Below are 21819 nucleotides of genomic sequence, written 5' to 3'. Positions count from 1 at the left end.
AACCAAAGGAGATATACCATAAAGATCAAATTCTCCGTTCTAATAAAAATGTAGTGGATTAAAATATTTTAAAAACTTATTTTCATTGATATTTCTTTTGTTTTCCCTTTATACTTCTAACCAAGTGAAAAAAATTCAAACCACCAGACTAATCTTTAAGGGTTGTATGTATAAAGATAGATTTATCTGACTAGACATTGAAAAATGCAGAATTTGGTTAAGGACATTGCAACAAGCATCATGCATATTTTTTAGAAAAAGATGACATTTCAGAGTTCATTTTGAAATCTTTTTCTAAAAATTAGTGTGTTTTCACTGAAAGTACTAACCCTACAACTGAACTATGCAACTGAAATGTAACATGGAAACCCCGTTTATTTTTTAATTTGCTTTCATGTACTTAAACAAAACTAACACCTGATATTTATATTTTCTAAAAATATATAGTAGTTGATATTATCTCATTAGTTTTAAAAGATATGTGAGATTTTCTACAATTATTTTAAATTTGTTTGCATCCTAAATAAAATAATAATATTAATAGTAATAATAATAAGTTAATATTTACTGTTACTTTGCTTATTGAGTTATTTAAGTTAAAAGCCAAGCAATATGTTGAAATGCTTTATACATATCCCATTTAATCTTCTCAATAATCCTATCAGATAGTCAATGTTTTTATCTCTATTTTATAGTCAAAAATAACCAAGGATTGAACAGGTCTGATAGTTTGTGTCCAGTCCTATGACCAAATTTCAAACCCAGGTCCATCTGACTTTTGAGTCCAAGCTCTTAATCTCTCTCCCACGTCGTGCTCTGAATACAACTGCTTGAATCCCTATCTTTTCCTCTTCCCATCATCTGGGTGAACCACGTGTGTACATTTTTTTCTCTTGTGACATAAGTTCGAGCTATTGAGATACACCCTCACACCCTTTCAGAGGTTTTCTAGCCTCTGGTCTATCTTCTCCCTTGTTCTCAGATTGAACCACTAGATAGCATTCTTTTCTTTATCTGAGGCTTGGATTACAAGGATAAACCACCTTCTTGAATGAGGACCACTATTTATTTCTTTTAATAAACTCTCTATTAAAAGATCTAAATTAATCTAATAAGTTTATACTCTGTTAGAAAGATCATGGAAATTTTAGATTATAAATATAGACTTAGACTATATATGTGTGTGTGTGTAGAGAGAGAGAGAGAGAGAGAGATCATCTTTTATTGCAGAATGAGAAAATCCTGATAAAGTATCCTGTGAGACCTTGGGGCTAAAATATCACAGAATATATTTTGACAAAAGATGACCTCAAAAGTACAATATTCTAACTCCAGAAATTGTACACACTGAATAATTCAGCCCTTGTGTTGTGCTCCAAATCTCTACCCAAAATACTTTGGTTAAAACCTTTCCCTGTTTTATCTTTTGCTTTGTCTGTTAAGACCTAGGAAGAAATTAATTATTTGGTATTTTTCCTTGCTAAACCTTCACTCATTCATTTATTTAGCAAAATGTATTAAGCACTTGCTGGGCACTTAATATGTAGTGATTCCCTCTAAGAATCCACTATCCAGTTGAGAGACAGATGAGCAACAATTCTCATATATCTGATTAATGCCAAGATAGCGGTAATGCACAGAGCTTTTGGAACACCAAGAAGTCTGAAAGACCAATCCAGACTTTACGAGGACAATTCAAACTTGGCTTCTAGAAGGACCTGAAATCAAAGCTAAGTTTTGAAGGATAAGTAGAAATGAGGCAAAACCCTGAGGGCAAGCGTGAGTGAAGAAGCAGAAGCAGCATGCACACACTTTCCCAGGAGGTCTTTTCTGAACCTTAGTCTGAACCCTGTAAAACTGTATGCTCTTATAAGCACCTATATGCTCTTACTAGCACCCTGGTTTTTCCTATTATGCAACACACGTTTGCCTTAAAATGTTCTTATTCAGTGTCTGCCACACTACTCCTGAGTCCCATCAGGGTGCAGACAAGACAATAAAGGAGGGTTTCTGGCTTGTTTACTGCTGTAACCCCAGTTCTTCCACGGGTTGGTGCCCGACACATGGATATTTAGTAAGAATGTGTTGAATGAACAGACATGCTTATGTTTAGGCTTGCATAGAACAATTAGTGTACATTGAGCAAAATCGGGTCTGCGGTTGTCACCCAAATAAGTAGGACTTAGTATGCCAATTGCTAAAGCTCTATCTGTAGCTAGAAGGAGTTATCCTTCTCATCTTCTCCCTAATATGTTATCTGTCATCAAAAGGAGCTATTTGATCATCACAGGTTTGAAGGTTGTTGCGTTAGATGTGAAGGGTTAGGCTCAATCTTGATTGGATTATTTACTCCTTAGCAGTGGAGAGTTACTTATTAATTAGATTTCTTTCCCTTGCTTAATCAAGCAAAGTTTAACAACAGTAAATAAATGAAAGCATCTGCTAATGAGTACAGGGCATTATCTCATTTCTTTACTTAATACAGCGCATTTGAAATCTAAAGATTTTCTATAGTTTGTAGAAAATAGTAAGTCAAGGTAATCAAAGTTTTTATTAACGCATTTTAATAAAATCATACCATATTTGGGTGTTGGTGAATCAGTGTTAGTGAATCACCTGGCCTGGTTAAAAATAAAGGACCAGATAGGGAATAAGTATATTGAGAGTCTGATGCCAGACCAAGAACTTGGACTCAAAAACTGAGGTTTTTGAGCAGGAAAATGACAGGTCTGAGCAGTTTGTATGGAGTCAAAGTGACAAATGTTAGAGAGAAGAAAGAATCGAAAGGACTTTGTAGCCGCTTTGAGCCGACATGGTTTGGCTGCAAGGAATGGGGAGAGTTAGAGAGCTGATCAAGGTGCGAGGGGAGAAGCCAAGTCTAGAGCTCTGTGTTGATACCCTCACAAAGACTTGCTAACACTGCATAAGCAGATGAGTTACCTGCAGGAAATCTTCAAAGCTGGAGAATGCAAGTCAAGGACTGAGCCTTAGGAATGGACACAGGTGAGTAACAGAGTGAGTGAGAGACAGAAAAAGGATGAAGATGGGAAGGATTGCATAATAGTGGAGCCTACATTTTGAAGGTTGAAAGAAGACTTTCAAGGACTTGGTATGACTCCACGTCCTTGAAATGACTTGGTATGACTCCCATTTCTTTTCCTTTGGTTGTTTCTTTCTTTTTTTCTTTATAAAACTGAGTGGTATTACCACTGAGTGACTAGTGTTTTTCAGGGTACAGTGATTTCTACTCTCTTCAGGGACTTCTTTTCCCTTGTAGACTCTGTAAAGTGTTTGTGACAAAGCTTTCACAAATATGAATTGTTCGGCCACACCTTATGGTGCATCTGCCTGCAGTTTGATTGCATCTCATTAGATGGTTCTCTTTTCATTAAGTGGTACAGTGGGATTTTTTTTTTTAATTAACTGGATATAGAGTAATCAGAAAGAATTCTATAAACTATATGCAATTAAAATCCCTAATGATAAAACTATTTAACTGTGACAAAATAAGATAAAACATAATCAAAATTTTAGGCAAACAAGGATTACTCATTTTCAGTGAGCATCCATAACCTAAACAAAATCTTGCTATATTATCTTTACACCAAATCAATTCTTAATAGCCTTAATTTGGATTTGATTATCTATTTTGACTCTTCCACTTATGTATGGAGCTTTGAGAGATTTTTATAGAAATAAGATTGTATTGCCTCCAGGCACAGCTGCTCTGCCACTCCAAGACTGGAAGTCAGAATTAAATGTGAAGCTAGGTAGATATCTTTGAATTGGCATTATTTCCCACAAAATAACACTAAGGGGGGCGCACAAGACAGGCTTTGTTGTTGATATATTAAAACTTCACACACAACCATCCCCCCTCCCGGCTTGACTCAGCCTTGGGTCCCCTTATTTCTTGACCTACCTTTTTCCAAAACAGCAAGAATTTGTCTTGAGGCAGAATTATGAAATTTGTAAGGTTTTCAGTGGTGTCTATTGAGCACTAACTACCATAAGGCTTTTCTGAAAACAGTGAGCACGACACCAAACCAGTCTTTGTCTAGAAAACCTTATCTATCAAAGTAGTAAATGGTGACAACTACCATTTCCATTTTTTTTTAACTGTATCCTATTTTAAAGTAGAAAGAGCATAAAGGATAATATAGTCAAATTATATGATTTTGCTAAATGTCATTGGCTTATTTTCTTGAGAATCTTTTTTGTTCTCTTTCTGATGAATTTGTGCCTGCCTAAGGAAGGGAACTATTAAAATACTAATTGTTTTTGACACCCTTACACTTGGGCTTTCAAGCAGAATTAAGTACTACCTGTAAGTGTCAAAAGACTTAAACATTTTTTAAGGAGACTTTTCTAGCCCACGAATATAAAACAATTTGGGTGATTTCACATTTTATTCAAACATCAGTCTCTGCTATTTACTATGTAGTCAAGCAAAAGGAAGAACAAACTCAGCAGGGCTCCTGCCTGGGTAAGGATGCCCTGTGGGTAGACAGAAAGGCCTTTCTAATTTATAGTCAGGGCAGGACAACCTTTTGGCTAGTCATTGTCAAACAGACTCTTAAGCATGAACAGGTTAGAAAGTTCTCAAGTAGTGAGGACCTCAAGTTGTTTTAAAAGGACATTTATGCAAGAAATAGCAAATGCCTCTCATTTAATGAGTACTCACAGATGTAAGTTGAAGGCTGAGACTAAATTGAGTGAAAGGAGATAAAGAACTCTTGTATAAGAAAAGTTATGTCCTTGACTTCTCTGAAATAGTTGTTATGATTAATATGTCTCTTGTTCTGTTTGTGTTACACAGTGGACTATAATTGTTATCTTTAAATTTTGGGGCCCATTCTAAATCTCTCCTTTTCTTATAGCATAGGTTCAGAGTCTGGATTTATAAGGAGTCAATGGATAGACTCTAGAAGCTCCTTTAACTCTGTACTTTCATTTTAGATTTTGTGCTTGGGCATATTTTTTTTCCTGCTCAAAGGATCTGTTGATTTTATCAAATTCTCCAAAGAATAAAAAATAATTATTTTATTGTTTTATTACTGGTTTGTTACAAATTTTCTCTATTTTTACAGGTTACATTTTTATGCATATATACATGACATGTTTTCCCCATTTGTGACTACGTCAATAAGAGTCTAGTTCTCAAATGACTTTTACTGTTATTTTTTTGTCATTTGAAAACTAAACTTTCATTGACATAATCACAAATGTGGAAAACATATCAAATGGTTGGTGGATCTACAATTTTAGTGACAAATAAATTGTTTAGGATAAACAGTTAAGGTCCAGTGAACTTGTGCTACTGTGGAGGTTCACTCAGGAGGCAGGGAGGAGAAGACATCACCTGTACCCAGGACTGTCATTAGTCCTGCTAGATCTCCCAGGCAGGAAGGTGTGTGTGCAGGGCTCACTGGGTTATGCAGCTGGGAAAGAGCAGTCTCCCAGAGACCAAGAGAAAGAGCAGTCAGCAAAGCCACAGGCTTCAGAAAGGCCAGGTAAGGAAAGGATGGAGGAGCGCCCAGGCACAGATTGGATTGAAGGGCACAGGTGTCACTGTTCACCTCTGGAAGAGCAGTTGTGGTAGAATAGTAGAGACTGAAGCCAGACAGTGTTGGCTAGAGTAGTGGAGGCTGTCCTTTCTAAAAGCCTGGGTATGAAAGAATGAAACAAAAGGGAAATAGCTGGAACTAGAACAGGTTGTAGTTCAATGAAGGGGTTGTGTTTCTTTGCCTTTCGTATGGCTCTGGCTTTACTGTCTGTATCCTGAAGGGAGGGATGAGTGTTTGGTTGGGCAGTATTGAGGGTGAGGTTGCTGGGGGATGGGATGGGAGAGCACAGATGCGGAGCACCTGGACGGCGGAAAGAAAGGATATATGGAGAGAAGTGGATACAAATATTGAGTAAGGGAGTTTGGAGGTCTCACGTGATGAAGTCTTTTTTTCTCTGAGAACTAGGATATAAGGTCTCCTCCTGAAAGTGACAGTCTCTGGGTGAGGAAGGAAGGCAAGGGCAGTGGAGAATGGCATGTCTCCTAGATGGATTGTGAGAGGTTACTGCTCAGGGAGATGCAAGATAATTTTTGCATCAATGGCCCAGCTGAAAAAAGAGGCTATTACTTGTGTAATAATAGCTGTCCGTAAAGTCTGAGGGAAAGAAAAGTAGCCCAGGTGCTTCACAGGCCCTGCGACAAAGGGCATTTTGTTCTCCAACTGCCTAAAAGTTCTAAAGGTTAATCTCCAGATGTAACCATAGGGGTCAGCAGTAGGCCAACTGAGTGTGCTTTAGAGCAGGAGTCCCCAACCCCCAGGCCACGGACCGGTACCGGTCCGCGGACTGTTAGGAACCGGACTATACAGCAGGAGGTGAGCAGCGAGCGAAGCTTCATCTGCCGCTCCCCATGCTCTCATTACCGCCTGAACCACACCCCCACCCACCGTCCCTGGAAAAATTTTCTTCCATGAAACTGGTCCCTGGTGCCAAAAAGGTTGGGGACTGCTGCTTTAGAGCACCAGCCAAGCAGAGTCATCCCTTTTTTAGAGGATAAGGTATTTCATGTTTTAAAATAGCATAGTATTTAATTAGGAAAATAATGGACACTCTGTTGGAACATCTATGCCATCTAAGCACAATGCTGAAACAGTGTGTTTAAGCATTGTTTGGGTGTCGTGCTACATATGAGGAAGGCACTCTAGCAGGGATGGTGGGGACCCTAATGCAGCTGGTTTTCCTCCAGGCATGTGCCAACTATATCATGTGTCTGAGATCTTTTCCTACAAAAACAACACTTGGTGCTAAACTCAATATTTCTAAGGTACTACTAGATTTACTTTTATATTTTATTTTATTTGCCCCTCATTAAAGTTCAGTCTGGAGTAGCCACAGATACAGAAACCACTTTTCAAGATTGTCATCAGTATCAGAAATAAAGGTTTTGCCAAGTGCCTGTCAGGTATTGTAATTACTTAAAAAATAGCAATAGCTGTTCTTACTCACTGACTATTTGTGAAAGCATAAAACTAGCCAGATTCTTGAATCCTGTTTATAGAAGCTTTGGGTGATCTGGTCAAACAGTATGACTTGAAAACAGCATGGAGTCAGGCTCGGGCTTTAGAGGCAGACAGGCCTTGGTTTGACTTCTTGACTTAATAAAAGGGTGACCCTAGCAGCTTATTTAACCTTTGGATTTCCTTTTCCTCAGCTGTAAGAGAAATTACACTATGTGCTTCATAGACTATTTGGAAGATTAAATAGGGACTATACTAAAGTACCTACAGTTGAGTAGATAGTTAATAAATTCAATAGATGTTAGTTCCTCCTCATTCTTCCCCTTCTCTGCCTACCTTCCATGATGCATGTGTCAATAGAAAGATTCTAAATTCTTGAGCAAAGTGACAGTAGTATGCAGAATGGGTGTGCTAATTGGAGAGATTGAAATTAATTCTGTTACTATGAATAGTTCCTATACTGCACTTAAAGTGCATTAATTGGCATGAATTAGTTTAGAAAAGAAAAAGACAAAAAATTAAAAGTCTATAGAGACTTTTGGTTTTAAAATAAAATAATAAAGGTATTTTTACCTCCTTTTCCCCATGAGAGTCACCACAAAGCCACAAGGAAAAGGAGTAACGAAAACCAGTGTCAACTTCTATGAAGTCAAGAAATGTTTAACCTGGAACAACCGCATATAAAGACAGGGAAGCAGATGATGCGGGAGAGAGGAAATTGGAATCCAGGTGTATTCATTTCCAAGGCTACCAAACAAATTACCGCAAACTGGGGGTCTTAAAACAACAGAAAATTGTTCTCTCACAATTCCAGAGGCTAGAAGTCCGAAATCAAGGTGTTGGCAGTGTTGGTTCTTCCTGGAGGCTCTGAGGGAGGACCCGTTCCCCCTCTCTCATTTCTGGAGGTGGCCGGCAGTCCTCGGTGTTCCTGGGCTTGTGGCTGCATCACTCTCAGCTCAGACTCCGTCTTCTCATGGCCTCCCTGTGTGTCTCTGTGTCTTCACATGCCCTTCTTATACGGCCACGAATCATTTGGTTAGGGCTCACCCTAATCTAGTGTGACCCCACCTTAGCTTGATTACATCTGCAAAAGCCCTATTTCCAAATAAGGTCACATTCACAGGTACCAGGTGTTAGGACTTCAACATAAATTTTGGGTGACACTGTTCAACTCCCAACAGTGGGGGATCCCAATGAGAAACAGACTGATGTGCTCCTCACAGCATCACATAAGGGCTCAGGAGTCACGGGTGCCAGGAACCACTGACAAGAGGAATGAGACATCCAGCTGAAAGCGGGGGTGATGGCAAAGGAGCAGGTCAACCTCCATCCAGGCAGCATGGCTCCCAAGTCCAGACTTGTGACCCTCCGGCTGCACTTCCCTCCCTTCCTTTCCTCCTCCCCTCCAGGAGGTGGGAGGTACAGATGTTATTTGGAAAAATTGTGCTGGAAACTATAAATGGGGTGCAAGCCAGAGGTGAGGTACTGCACTGGAAACAGGGGTTACCTGAACACAGAGGTGGATCTCCGGGAGAAAAGAGGAGACGTGAATGGCACAGTCTTCTTCTGGCCCCAGCCACCACTCAGTGGAAGCCAAGCTTATACTCCAAGCAGATGACAGAAGATTTTTCTGGAGATAATGAACAGTCTAGAGAAAAGGCCTTCAGATACTGGCATTACGGGCCCCCTTCCCTCAAAAAATGCTAACTTACTGCAAGAGCATTCCACAGAGAAGCCCACTAGTTAACAAGCCTACTCACACAAATTATTTTCTCTGAAATATTAATTTGGCCCAAGGACTCATCAGCTGACATTTGAGGAAAACATTCAACATGAAAAAAGAAGGGAAACAAACCAGAGGAACTCTTAGTAAACAGAGAATAACACCATAATAATTGCAAAGATGTCAAATATTTCAACGATGAAAAGAATAGGATGATATATGTCATATATATAAGATATATATATATGTATAAAAGGATTAGAAACAAAAATCTTTTGGATATGAAAAATATAGTAGCAGAAAAAACAGTACAGGTTTTTGAAAAGCATAAACATACAGAGTTCTAGGGAAGAAAAGGGGGAAAATGTAGAATTTACAGATAATCTGACTGTACAATTTTTATTATATTTTTATAACTATACGACTGTGTACAATCGTATAATTGTATTATGAAGCTTTGGGGACAAGTATGGAAAGAGTGATAGGCAATAGGAAGATCAGAAGCAATTGTTAATTCTAGAAAAAAGTGATATACAGTTGACCCTTGAACAACATGAGTTTGAACTACATGGGTTCACTTATATGCACATATTTTTTTCAATAGTAAACATTATAATACTACACGATCTGCTGTTGGTTGAGTCCATGAATGCGGAACCACAGTTGGGAGGAACCTCGTGTATGGAGGGCTGACTATAAATCCTATGCAGAGTTTCAAATGCGTGGAGGGTCAGGGCCCCTATCCCCGTGCTGTACAGGGGTCAACTGTATAATCATGGTACACTACTGGAATCTGGCATGGCCTTGTATGCTATTTTACAGTCATAATAGTAAAAGCACTGTGGTAGGCAGATTCCAAGATGGCCCTCGGTGATCGCTGCCTCCTGCTGTTCTTTCTCATGTAACCCACCCCCCAAACATTTTCCAGCATTAGTCTGTATAACCAGCGGAATGGGGTAGAAATGATAGTATGTCACGTCTGAGATTAGGTTACAAAAGATACTGTGACTTTCGTCTTGGGTGCTGTGTCTCCCCGTTTCTTGGTTCTGGGGGAAGCTATGTTGTGAGCAGCCCTATGGAGAGACCCAAGCTGTGAGGATATTAAGCTTCAATCTATCACAATAGAAAATCAATAAGTAATGTCTATAATTGATGAATCAAGAGATAGTAGGAGAAGCATCAATAAAGAAGAGTCAGGGACAGTGGACTGCTGTATTTCATTGGAAGCCTTTTGGATTTCTTCAAAAGTAACCATTAACTTTAAAGAAAGTTAAAGTTAGAAGTAGGAAACATCTAAATGGGCAGCAGGTGGGCAGTCAGGATGGCGAAACACCTAATGACTCAGTTTATCCCTATTGAGAATAACCAGAAGCTAAAATCTCTCGTAAGTTGTCTATCTCCTTCTTGACTAAAATACACAGATTTTACTTTTATTTTTCATTTTTCTTTTTCACTTTCTCTCTTCTAATAACTGTGTATAAAGGAGACTTCTCTCTGTTCTAGCTTCCAGCTTTTCATCTTTATGTGATCAGGAGACTAAAGTGCTCTTCACTATGCATTCTTAAAGAGTGATGATATGGGTGATGAGAGTGAGTTACGGTGGTACCTCTAGCTCAGGATAATGACTGTGCTTCTCCATATAAATCAGACAGTCTTCCCACTTTTTTTGTGTCCTGTAGATAGCATTGGCCAGTGATTTTGCAGCACATATCTGAATATATTTGTCCTTTGTAATTCTTAATGTGAGAGAAAATGATGGAAATGCATAATAGAGAAAATCAAGCACCACTCTATTTTTTTTCTTTTTTCTTTTTTTTTTTTTTTTTGCCTTTTAGAGCAAAAGTAGCCTTCTGGTGCTGCATAAGAACTTGATGGCTAATCTGTATTCACTGAATCCTTAGAAAACAAGAGAATGGGATGAGATTTGCATTTGGAATTCATATTAGTTACAGTTATTGATTGAGTGTTTTTAAATCAGTGTCTTAATACATTACACTGGCCTCATGAAAGCCAAGGATATAGCTAATGTAGCTAGAAGAACTATTTGTGCTTTGGAGGGGAATGGTGGTATGACTACTTGTTATGTAGTCTAGGTAAGGAGGTAAATATTTTTCTACTTTATGAGGGTCTATAAATTTATTTAAGAAAGCATTGACATGCATTAAGAAAGCTGCATGTCCCACTGATTCCCAAGTAAATTAGAAATTATTAGTGTTAGCCATGATGTACATTATTGTGATATGACAGCATTTGGCTTAAACAGTTTCACCATTTATTAGCTCTGATATTAGAATAAATGACAATGATCATTAAATGCTATGTACATTATCATTTAACTAATTATGCTCGCAATCTCCTTCTATTAGTCAAACATCTTTGGGTTAATTAGAGGAGCTGCCTAATCCCGATTTCTAGAGGAATAATGAAATAAAGGAACATTGAAGTATGCTAAAGAAAGTGTTAGTGCATCACCATTTACCTCATATATCGACTTCATGTACCCTCACCCAGTGCATTATCGTAGCCTCAAGGTTAAAAGATTCTGGCAATTCTTTTTATTTTGAAATATGATTAGGTCGTTAAATTATATGTTCATACTTTTCCCATTAAAGCATGTATGCAGCAGAAAAGTGCTAATATGCAAATGAAAACAAAATTCTCCTACCCATATTGAAAGATGAACCAAAAAACACTGTTTAGATTAAGCATTAAAAATGTTAATAACACCTTGTACTTTGATTCTGACAAGCTAATAACTCAAAATCCATAGAATTTTAAGGTTACAAGTATAAGACACAACCAAGAAACTTTTATTATTAGTCCTTTTATTTCTTATTCTTGTTAATATAGTTAGGCTAAGGTATTCTTAAGCTGATGTTTGTTAAACCATGAGCAGGGTTTTATTTAATCCACAGTATATTTTATCATTGGGTGAAAAGTATAATTTCATCCCTTTGTCTTAGTCTTCCCCATGTCCCAAAGGAGGAGAAAAAAAGAGAAAAGTATCTTTTAAAATTCATTGTGACCTGTCATGAGGCAACTTCTCAAATAATGATGATGAGGCTCTATTTTTGAACGTGCAGGCAGAAATAAATGAAGGGCGTAGGGCGTGAAGAGGTAACTAGTACAGTCTCCCAGGCAGAGAGAAGCGCTGCCCAAGAGAGCCCCTGGGATCCCTGCTACACTCGCAGCCGTTGGCAGCAGTATCCTCTCTAATAGGTCTCAAGGTTTTCATCACTTCCTGAACTGCTCTGTCTGTTTGCTACTCATTTGCTGGAAACTGGACAAGGCCTATTACTCTCCATTCTATTAACCTCCTTTCTCTTCATTCACTGATCCCCATTCCCTTTCCTCACCTAAATATAAAAAGACATGATCTGCTCAGGGTGAGAGATAAATATATTCAGTAATGGAACTAAGTAGGCAGAGTCAATAACTCTAGGTACTATGTCATAGTAACTTGTAATGTTTCCTAGAAATTAACTCTGTGTCTTCTACATATTTGTTTGTTTTAAAGCCAGGAAAAGGGAAGGTTTTGAGAGTAATGTTTTTAATTATTAGTTTGTGATGAGTTTTCATGTCTTGCTGGTATGCTCTCTTTGTGGTAGTTTCTCTGCCCCTGGGTCCATGCCTGTCTGTTTTGAAAAGCGTGATTTATTTGTTTCCATGTTGTAGACCTATAGGGTTAGTCACGTGTTCCTCTTCTAAACAGATCTGTAGTCCTACCTAGAATGTCTTTATAGTTTTACACTAAGATCTTCTTTAACCCTTCACTGTCCTCTTTCAAGAAATACCAAATACTATTTCTACTTTCTTTTTTTTAAGTAAAATTATTCTTTATTATTTGAAAAAATTTTAAATTTAATTTTTATTTTATATGGGAGTATAGTTAATTTACAATGTTGTGTTAGTTTCAGGTGTACAGTAAAGTGATTCCGTTATCGCTTCTCAGCCTTTTGGCTAAGATCAAGTGTAGTATCTGTTCTTATTAGTATTTCAAAATCAGGAATAAAAGACTTATAAATGTACAAATTGTTGCCTCAGCAAAGCCCTCCCCTTGTTTCAGTAAAGTACTTGGCACTATGCATTTCACTGCACTGGGAAGTATTATTTAGTTTTGTTTAAACATTTCTTATACTCTTATACTTCTTACTGCATTTTAAATGTATACTGTATATAGAAGAATAACATATAGAAAAGTACACACTTCCTGAGTATCTGGCTTGATGAATGCTCGTAAAGTAAGCTTACCTATGTAACCAATACCCAGATCAAGAAACAGCGTCATTAGAAACACAGAGCCCCTTGCAGATTCTCCCTTTCATAGCCTCGCATCCCACACATATCCTGACTGTGACAGCAGTAACTAGACTTACTTTGTCCTTTTTATAAATACAGTCTTACACTTTGTATCCATGTTGTTGTGTGAGGTTGTAATTTGTTTGTTCTAATGGTTATTTAGCATTCCACTCTGAATATGTGAATTTTTTTTTCTTTTGTTCGTGGATATTTATATTGTTTCTAGATTTGGGCTGTGACAAATAGTGCTGCTAAGAACATTCTTATACATGTCTTCTGGCTCTGTCAGAAATATACCTATTGAGCTGCATGAGCTGTTTGTATATTTTGGAAATTAATCCTTTGTCTGTTGCTTCATTTGCAAATATTTTCTCCCATTCTGTGGGTTGTCTTATTTATGGTTTCCTTTGCTGTGCAAAAGCTTTTAAGTTTCATTAGGTCCCACTTGCCTATTTTTGTTTTTATTTTCATTAGGAGGTGTGTCATAAAAGATCTTGCTGTGATTCATGTCAGAGTGTTTTTCTTATGTTTTCCTCTAAGAGTTTTATAGTGTCTGGTCTTACGTTTAGGTATTTAATCCATTTTGAGTTTATTTTTTTGTATGGTGTTAAGGAGTGTTCTAATTTCATTCTTTTACATGTAGTTGTCCAGTTTTCCCAGCACCATTTATTGAAGAGGCTGTCTTTTCTCCATTTTATATTCTTGCCTCCTTTGTCATAGATTAGTTGACCATAGGGGCATGGGTTTATCCCTGGGCTTTCTATCCTGTACCATTGATCTATATTTCTGTTTTTGTGCCCTACAAACAATAAATGCTGGAGAGGGTGCGGAGAAAAGGGAATCCTCTTGCACTGTTGGTGGGAATGTGAATTGATACAGCCACTATGGAGAATAGTATGGAGGCTCCTTAAAAAACTAAAAATAGAACTACCATATGACCCAGCAATCCCACTACTGGGCATATACCCTGAGAAAGCCATAATTCAAAAAAACACATGTACCCCAATGTTCATTGCAGTACTATTTACAATAGCCAGGACGTGGAAACAACTTAAATGCCATCGACAGATGAATGGATAAAGAAGATGTGGTACATATATATAAAATGCAATTTATTCAGCCATAAAAAGAAATGGAATTGGGTCATTTGTAGAGATGTGGATGGGCCTAGAGTCTGTCATACAGAGTGAAGTAAGTCAGAAAGAGGAAAACAAATATTGTATATTAACGCATACATGTAGAATCTAGAAAAATGGTACAGATGAACATATTTGTAGGGCAGGAATAGAAACACAGAACTAGAGAATGGATGTGTGGACACAGGGGGGAAGGGGAGGGTGGGATGAATTGGGAGAATAGGTTTGACATAAATACACTACCATGTGTAAAATAGATAGCTAGTGGGAACCTGTGGTATAGCACCGGGAGCTAAGCTTGGTGCTCTGTGATGACTTACATGGGTGGGATGTGTGTGTGTGGTGGGGGATGTCCACGAGGGAGGGGATATATGTATACGTATAGCTGATTCACTTCACTGTACAGCAGAAACTAACACCACATTGTAAAGCAAATATACTCCAAAAAAAAAAAGGAAATATACCTAGATGTGTAATTGCTGTTTCAGTGGATAAGCGTATCTTCAGCTTTAGCAGATACTGACCAACAGTTTCCTAAAATGATTGTACCAGTTTATACTTCCATCAGCAGTGTATGAGAGTTTTCATTTCAGCAGTTCTGGTAGGATAGCTCATTGTGGTTTTGATTTGCCTTTCCCTCATGAGTAACTTGAATACCATTCCATGTTCTTTTGGCTTTTTGAATATCTTATTATGTGAAGTGCCTATTCAAGTCTTTTGCATATTTTTCTATTGGCTTGTAGGTGTTTTTCATATTGAGAATAAATAGATTTTGATACAACTTAGAACTCCACTGTAACACTTATGTCAAACTGCCCATTAAAGGAAAGACTGTGTTACTTTCTAGTAATATAATATTCCACATCACTCAGATGTTCTAGTGAGAGACCTTAGTATGACAGGTCTGGTCAATATATGTTAAAAGAGCAAGCATGTTGTAGACTCTGCTGCTTATTTACCCTCTTCTGTTAAATTCCCTTTGGTGTACCTGTCCATTGTCTTTTCCTCCTTGTTGTCATGTGAGAGCAATTCAGGGCCCCTCTAACTTTTCTGACTGAACTGGGGACACTACAAGAACATTATTCTAGAAAAGCTATGTCATGGTAAAACTTCAGAAAACCATTTGTAAGATGAATGAATGAATAAATGAGTGAATGAGTGAATACATGAGTGAATATGTGAATACATGGAAGAAAGAATAAACACATGATGGCATAACTGGGTCTTGAAGTTGGGCCTTACAACGCTAATCCTGATATAAATTCCATTATGCCCTAATATTTACTATTAATCAGGAAATATTGAGTATGGTAAACTATTGCCGTAAAACCTTGTCCTCAACTTGTAACTCACAAACGTGTATCAGAGGTGAACTCTCAAAGTAACAAACTTGTGATGCATTTAGATTTAATTTTATGATAAAATTTGAGTAGCTTTTTTTATAAACTATTTTTGAATACATAGTCTATTACCAAAGAAAAAATTCAGTTCAATGCACATGATTCTACTATTGATGAGTTAGATCCAGATTAAGTGAATAAATGTATACATTTCTCCTAGAAGATCACTGTCATTTATATGTCACAAAAAAATGTATCATATCTTCCAAGGTCAAATATCAACATATTAAGGTAGTTTTAAACTGATACAGAATTAATATGAAGTAGAAGCTACTCTTAGTTTTTATTTATTTATTTTTATTAAATTTTTTTTAAATTGTGGTTTAAAAAAACACATAAAATTTACTATCTTAATAATTTCTAAGTGTATAGGTCAGTAATGTTAAGTATATTCACACTGTTGCACAAACAGATCTCCAGAACATTTTCATCTTGCAAAACTCAAGCTCTATAACTCATTAAACAACAACTCTCCATTTCCACCTTCCCTCAGCCCCTGGCAACCACCATTCTACTTTCTGTTTTTATGAACTTAATTACTATAGGTACTCATATAAGTGGAATCATACAGCATCTGTCTTTTTGTGACTGGCTTATTTCACTTAGCATAATGTCCTTAAGGTTCATCCATGTTGTAGCATGCGTCAGGATTTCCTTCCTTTTTAAGGCTGAATAATATTCCATAGTATATATGTACAACATTTTGTTTATCCAGTTATCTGTTGATGAACATTTGGGTTGCTTCCACTTCTTGGCTATTGTGAATAGCGCTTCGATGAACACAAGAATGCAAATATCTCTTCAAGATCCTGCTTTCGATTCTTTTGGATATATACCCAGAAATGGGATTACTGGATCATATGGCAGTTCTATTTTTAATTTTTTGAGAAACCACCATACTGTTTTCCGTAGCAGTTGAACCATACTCTTAGTTTTTAAATGTTGATTCTAATTTATGGAAGGGGGAAAATGATATGTAGTTTACTAAGTATGTGTTCTTAAGTTCATTACTTACCATGCTTCCTTCTCTATAAAATGTGGTATTAGACTATCCCATAGTAAGGATGGGCCCTACATTTTTAACCAGCTTCTTTAGGGTTTTACCTTTACATGGTTTAAAATTTTTTACTGTTTAATAAACAGCACTATTTATTCAGGACAAGTTAACAGATATGAACAATTTTAAGGCTTTGTTATTCATATTGCCACACTAACGTGGGAACAGTGAAGAGATTATACTAATTTATACTCCTACCAGCATCCAGTGACTGTGTCCATTCCTCAAACCTTCAACAGCACTAGATGTGTTTCACAATTTTCAGCAATTAGGCAAAATCGTTTCTCATTGTTTTGCATTTTTAATTAGCAATTAAATTATATCTTTTTGTCTTTTATTATAACTGACAAAATGTGAGGGGCAGGGAGATCAGAAACAGAGGAGGAGGAAAGAAACTTTCTCAGTATTTCTTTTCAAAATATGTCATCCATTAAGGAAAAACCATACATTTTAATGTTGTTATCTCTTCTGTCTTATTTCTCAGCTAGGAGGAGTTATTATTACTGTTTATTTGTGATGATTTTTCAATGCTGCTAGTCCAGGAGTAGGTTTTTTTTTTTACATTTTGGTTGTTAATACATATAACCATCTCTTGATTTATTGGAGTAATGAGGTAGAGATAGAGGGATGGAAATCAGAGACAGACTTAAATCCCAGTGGCACATAAGTGGTAAAGGGAAAGCAAAAATCTCAGGTGGACTCACACCTCCTTCCCTGAGGGTTTTGGGCCATTAGGCAGCAGCTAATAGATCTGTATAGATGCTTGTGACTAAACTTAGTCTACTTGATGCCAGCAGAGCCAGTTGAAAGGTAAAGAAACTGAGCCAACCAACAAACTGCTTCGGGACAATTTTGGCAGCAATTTTAACAGATTTTTTTTTCACTGAATTTATCACATGAATCCTTTTAATAAAAGGTATTTCAGTAATGAAGGCATTATACATTATGAGCACTTGGCTAAAATGTGAGTTTTTAAAAATTTATAATTTATATACCTTACTTACTTCTAGGAAGAATTTGGGATGGCTTACAAAAGAAAGCATATAACAATCCTAATTGTAATTATAAGAGAAAACAGACGCTGTAAGAAAACTTGGTTCTCAACTTTAGCATCTATCAGAATCCCTTGAGAGGCTTAACCAAACACAGGTTGCTAGGTCTACCCCAGAGTTACGGATTCAGGAGGTTTGTGGTGGGCATGAGAATTTGCATTTCTCATAAATTCCCAGAGGCTGCTCATCCAGGAACTATACTTGGAGAACCACAGATCTTCTATCATCATGTTTCTTGAGTATTTGGAATCATGATTGATTAATATTAGATTTTTTTTATTAAATAGCTTCTTTTTGTGAACTTATATCTCACTATCTAATCACACATAACAGCTGTGATATTATTTTCATAAGGCTCTTCATATGGCTATAAAGGATATGATTGGTTATAATTTCCAGTCATTTTGAACCTTGGCCACATTAAATACACCTAGAGAGTTTTTAAATAACACCAATATAGAACCTTATTTCCATGGATTCTGATTTAATTGGTCCATGATGAACAATATTTTTTAAAACTTTCCTTGTGATTCCGAAGTGCAGCCAGAGTTGTAAGACACTGATAGGTAGAGAGAAGAATAGCCCATATTGCCAACAGATAATCAGGTTGTTTCATTTGGGGCTTGGGTTTTTTTTTTCCCCCCCATCAATTTGCCTAACTACTCATTCCCATTTTTATCTGTGTGGTATGCTTTTGGTTCTTAAGTATGCCATTTTGTTCTTCTCTTAATTGAACTTTATCTGTTTTTGATGAACTATTTCTCTAATCTATCAAGGTCATTTTAAATTGTATTTCTTTCTTCGAAAGTGTGTAACCCCTGCCCAACTAAGTATCATCTGCAAGTTTAATGAGCAGATTTTCAATTTCCTAATTGAGATTGTACTCATTACGTTTTAATATTTTATAATTTTATTGCAAATTATTTCTAGCGTGCGTGTGATGCTACCTTGACTTTGCCCTGGCCGTGCACATTTTCTTCATTATCAGTGAACATTTATTTAGTGCTTACAGGTTGTGTGTTATTGAATCAAGTTCCGTGACTTCTAAATAGTTGAAAATAAGTGCTGAATCTGACTCTATGTAGTTTTAACTCTAAGGAGAATGTGTATGTAACATGAGCTGCATGAACAACACAGGACATATAAGCATTTAAACACAAAAATTGAACATTGAATCTACAGTTCATTGGTCAGGTGGATGTTGTGACACTAACTGTGGCTGTAGAGAATAGAGGTCAAGAGTACCATCTGCCTCTTATTAGTTGTGTAACCTTGAGCAAGTTACTTGCTCCTTGTGCCTCAGTTATGTCATCCATAAAATGTGATTCTAATCATTCCTGCCTTGGTTTGTTGTAAAAATTTGTGTCAGATAATGCATGGAAGATTCTCAGCACAGCCTAATACATAGCAACAGTTCAAAGAAATAGTAATGATTAAGAATCATTTAATTGAGGAATTGATAGTGGAAGGTATTTAAGGTTTGGTTTGACAAGACTGATCGTTAACAATTTAAGTGACACAGAGATGATTGGTCTGGGATCTGTCCCTAATCTGGAACTTTTGATTTTTACAAGTTTAAGCATGTTTTTATGTAAGCAAATAGTTTAGATTTTCATTCTTAATGTGCTATGTTTATTATTGGAAAGGGTTCTTTTGCAGATAATTATAACTACTGAGTGGCAGAGCCAGGATTCAAACTCAGGACTTCTGTCTACAAGATGCTAATTGCTAAACGGTAGAAACAGAGAGAATAGATTGCCCCAGACATAAAGGGTGAGAGGAGTGAGAATCTATTTCAAAAAATAAGATTCCATAAAGAATAAAGCAGCCAGTATTTGACCACTTACTACGTGTTAGACATTGTTGAGTACATTATTTACATTGTCTCATTCAGAGGCTCAAAAAGGTTAAGTAATCCTTGCCCCAAATCATAAAGCTGGTAAATGGCAGAGCTAGGAATTGAACCCAGATATGTGACAGCAAATTCCATTCTCTGAATCACTTCAATAAACTGCCCATCCTTGAATAGAATCAGATTACTTTTTTCTAGAATAGAAGATGCACTCAAAAATATGATTTAGGGTACAGAAAGATAAGGTGGAGACAAAAGTTGTGTTTACTTCCTGTTTTGTGACAGAGTAAATTGGAACAGTCAACTGAGGAATTTTGCCTTGAGTTCAGCATGTATTTAAATTGTTTAAAAATAGCTGAAAAGTGAAGGTGTCCCAGGAGAAGAAGGCTAGAGATGGCCTAGATGAGGGTTTTAGAAATAGAGATAGATTGGAAGGGGTGGGTTAGAAGCGGAGGCAATTTATGTACTTCATCTTCTTTTCTCCACTGATTTACTTAAAATAAGTAAACATCAAGAGTGATTTCTTTGAGCTTTTGAAAGCTAACACATTTTTGATGAAACACACATTTTTATGTCACATTTACAGTTTTCAGAGGGCTTTCACATACATTCCTTTAATTATTTTATCTTGTATTGGTGGGCACTTTTACAATTTTGCTTCTATTATCCTAAAATATTCGTAAGTACAAGAAACATTTATACCAAATTGAATAGAAGCTACAACTGCACTGAGTTTCTTTGCACGTACCTTTTTAATGTGTTTATTTCATTATAAATGACGTTTAATTATGGTCAAATTAAACGTAGGTATTATTTGGAAAATAGTGGCCATCAGGCAGTATCAGGGAGGATCTTGCTTTTCTCCCCTGTCATTTTACACATTGTTTTTCTATCTCAAAAATCTCGATAGTGCCACTGCTCAAACATGTTCAAAATGAAGTAATTTTCCCTATGTAATACAGTTTTGAGTCCCAAAATATCAGTTTGATAAAAAGCTATATTTTTCAGACTTCCATTACTATAGCATTTTTTATGACTATAAAAAAAGATCACTTTGTACTGCATTTTGTCTGAAGTTTAATGATTTACAAAAACTCTTGTTTTCTTAAATTAGAATTACATAAATAAATATCTAGTGATTCATGAAAGTAGAAGCTGAATTTCCTGGAAAGTCTTCTAATATTTGCCCTTTACCATTAGATTGGACTAAAATTAGACTTAGTCAAGTTTATTTATCTACATATATAAACAATTTTTTTTAACTCTAAAATTATTTGTTTTTGTTCTTTGACCTGGCATTAACTGAAGTGCTAAGTAATACTGTATGACCTGAACTCTGGAGGTATCATTTAAAAACTATAAAGCAGGATTATTTCTACCATACAATAAAATAATCTTACTTTTCATTAACAGCTATTTACTACTAATAAAGTGTTTACTTTTTAAAATAATCTTTTATGGGCTTCCCTGGTGGCACAGTGGTTAAGAATCCGCCTGCCATTGCAGGGGACACGGGTTCGAGCCCTAGTCCGGGAAGATCCCACATGCCGAGGAGCAACTAAGCTTGTGCGCCACAACTACTGAGCCTGCGCTCTAGAGCCCGTGTTCTGTAACAAGAGAAGCCACTGCAATGAGAAGCTCGCACACCACAACAAAGAGTAGCCCCCGCTCGCCACAACTAGAGAAAGCCCGCACGCAGCAACGAAGACCCAACGCAGCCAAAAATAAATAAATAAATAATAAATTTAAAAATAATCTTTTATGAAATGAAAATAAATGTCTACATAAGTTAAGGGTTATAATTTCTGGTCAGATTGTTTGTATGTATGTTTTCAGACATTTTGTACCAAAACCAGTAACTAATATGCTCAGTGAGAGTTCCTCTCTCTCTCTCTTCACACCGACTAATCCATATCCCCAGATAATTAAGAAATATGACTAAATTGAGCATCATTATGCTTATTATATGTACTGCTAATTTTGTTTTCATTTAGACTTTTCCCATTTTAGAATTTGTACTTACTGTTGTTCTCAAAAAAGACTGAAGCTTTAAAATTACTACATTAGTAGTTGTGGTGTAACACAATATAGCTGAAATAAAGAGAATACTATAGGATAGACCTAGTTTTGAGTTTCAGCTTTTCTGCTTATATGCTGGCAGTTACTGAATCTCTTTGCACCTTGGTTTCATCATATGTCAGTGGGTGGAAACTATGCCCACCTTATAGGGTAATTGTGAAAACTGAATTTAACAAGCCATACAAAACACTGTGCATTC

At 36.6% G+C, this 21819-nt stretch overlaps 1 protein-coding gene and 1 non-coding gene across 5 annotated transcripts in view; both read left to right on the top strand.

Annotated features, from left to right (window-relative positions):
- Positions 1-21819, top strand: part of DIAPH3 (diaphanous related formin 3) — a 556147-nt gene that overhangs the window by 413127 nt on the left and 121201 nt on the right. The gene's annotated exons all lie outside the window — the stretch shown is intronic.
- On the top strand, positions 12686-12868 carry LOC136137884 (U2 spliceosomal RNA). The gene has a single exon (XR_010656748.1). It is a non-coding gene; the product is annotated as a U2 spliceosomal RNA (small nuclear RNA).

Source organism: Phocoena phocoena, chromosome 18, assembly GCF_963924675.1.
Source record: "Phocoena phocoena chromosome 18, mPhoPho1.1, whole genome shotgun sequence".
NCBI lineage: Eukaryota > Metazoa > Chordata > Mammalia > Artiodactyla > Phocoenidae > Phocoena > Phocoena phocoena.
This window is presented reverse-complemented; position numbering and strand designations above follow the sequence as displayed.